The following is a 2500-nucleotide window of genomic DNA, read 5'->3' on the forward strand; positions in this document are numbered from 1 at the left end:
GTGTATATGAATGTGTAGGTAGATGTATGTGTGTTTGTGTGTGTCTGTCTGTGTGTATATGAATGTGTAGATAGAGGTATGCGTGTTTGTGTGTCTGTCTGTATGTATGTGAATGTGTAGGTAGTGTTTGTGTGGCTGTCTGAATGTATATGAATGTGTAGGTAGAGGTGTGTGTTTGTGTGTCTGTCTGTATGTATATGGATGTGTAGGTAGAGGTATGTGTGTTTGTGTGTCTGTCTGTATGTATATGAATGTGTAGGTAGAGGTATGCGTGTCTGTGTGTCTGTCTGTGTGTATATGAATGTGTAGGTAGAGGTATGCGTGTCTGTGTGTCTGTCTGTATGTATATGAATGTGTAGGTAGAGGTATGTGTGTTTGTGTCTGTCTGTGTGTATATGAATGTGTAGGTAGAGGTATGTGTGTTTGTGTGTCTGTCTGTATGTATATGAATGTGTAGGTAGAGGTATGTGTGTTTGTGTGTCTGTCTGTATGTATATGAATGTGTAGGTAGAGGTATGCGTGTTTGTGTGTCTGTGTGTATATGAATGTGTAGGTAGAGGTATGCGTGTTTGTGTGTCTGTCTGTATGTATATGAATGTGTAGGTAGAGGTATGCGTGTTTGTGTGTCTGTATGTATGTATATGAATGTGTAGGTAGAGGTATGTGTGTTTGTGTGTATGTATATGAATGCGTAGGTAGAGGTATGCGTGTCTGTGTGTCTGTCTGTATGTGTATGAATGTGTAGGTAGAGGTATGCGTGTCTGTGTGTCTGTCTGTATGTGTATGAATGTGTAGGTAGAGGTATGCGTGTCTGTGTGTCTGTCTGTATGTGTATGAATGTGTAGGTAGAGGTATGCGTGTCTGTGTGTCTGTCTGTATGTGTATGAATGTGTAGGTAGAGGTATGCGTGTCTGTGTGTCTGTATGTATATGAATGTGTAGGTAGAGGTATGTGTGTTTGTGTGTCTGTCTGTATGTATATGAATGTGAAGGTAGAGGTATGCGTGTCTTTGTGTCTGTCTGTGTGTATATGAATATGTAGGTAGAGGTCTGTGTGTTTGTGTCTGTCTGTGTGTATATGAATGTGTAGGTAGAGGTATGTGTGTTTGTGTGTCTGTCTGTATGTGTATGAATGTGTAGGTAGAGGTATGCGTGTCTGTGTGTCTGTCTGTATGTATATGAATGTGTAGGTAGATGTATGTGTGTTTGTGTGTCTGTGTGTATATGAATGCGTAGGTAGAGGTATGTGTGTTTGTGTGTCTGTCTGTATGTATATGAATGTGTAGGTAGAGGTATGCGTGTCTGTGTATCTGTCTGCATGTATATGAATGTGTAGGTAGAGGTGTGTGTGTTTGTGTGTCTGTCTGCATGTATATGAATGTGTAGGTAGAGGTGTGTGTGTTTGTGTGTCTGTCTGTATGTATATGAATGTGTAGGTAGAGGTATGTGTGTTTGTGTGGCTGTATGTATGTATATGAATGTGTAGGTAGAGGTATGTGTGTTTGTGTGTATGTATATGAATGTGTAGGTAGAGGTATGCGTGTCTGTGTGTCTGTCTGTATGTGTATGAATGTGTAGGTAGAGGTATGCGTGTCTGTGTGTCTGTCTGTATGTGTATGAATGTGTAGGTAGAGGTATGCGTGTTTGTGTGTCTGTCTGTATGTGTATGAATGTGTAGGTAGAGGTATGCGTGTTTGTGTGTCTGTCTGTATGTGTATGAATGTGTAGGTAGAGGTATGCGTGTCTGTATGTATATATATGTGTAGGTAGAGGTATGTGTGTTTGTGTGTCTGTCTGTATGTATATGAATGTGAAGGTAGAGGTATGCGTGTCTGTGTGTCTGTCTGTATGTATATGAATGTGTAGGTTGAGGTGTGTCTGTGTGTCTGCCTGTATGCATATGAATGTGTAGGCAGAGGTATGCGTGTCTGTCTGTCTGTCTGTGTGTATATGAATGTGTAGGTAGAGGTATGTGTGTTTGTGTGTCTGTCTGTATGTATATGAATGTGTAGATTGAGGTATGTGTGTCTGTGTGTCTGTCTGTACGTATATGAATGTGTAGGTAGAGGTATGCGTGTCTGTGTGGCTGTCTGTATGTATATGAATGTGTAGGTAGAGGTATGCGTGTCTGTGTGTCTGTCTGTGTGTATATGAATGTGTAGGTAGAGGTATGCGTGTCTGTGTGTCTGTATGTATGTATATGCATATGTAGGTACGTGAGTATATTCATTTCCATGTGATTACATAACTACACACATTTCATGACATTCCCCTGTTCTTGGCTCACTCGCCCATGACACCCAAATATGCCATGACTCGAACCTGCTGCCCAGCGCATGACACTCACGTTAGACTTGTTTCTTATGTGTGATGTAATTTTTAAATGATTTATTTATTGGGGCATTGTGAGGTAAATATGTTATATATATATATATATATATATATATATATATATATATATATATATATATATATATATATATATATATATATATGTGTGT

Source organism: Penaeus vannamei, chromosome 31 (genome assembly GCF_042767895.1).
Source record: "Penaeus vannamei isolate JL-2024 chromosome 31, ASM4276789v1, whole genome shotgun sequence".
In the NCBI taxonomy this organism is placed as follows: Eukaryota; Metazoa; Arthropoda; class Malacostraca; order Decapoda; family Penaeidae; genus Penaeus; species Penaeus vannamei.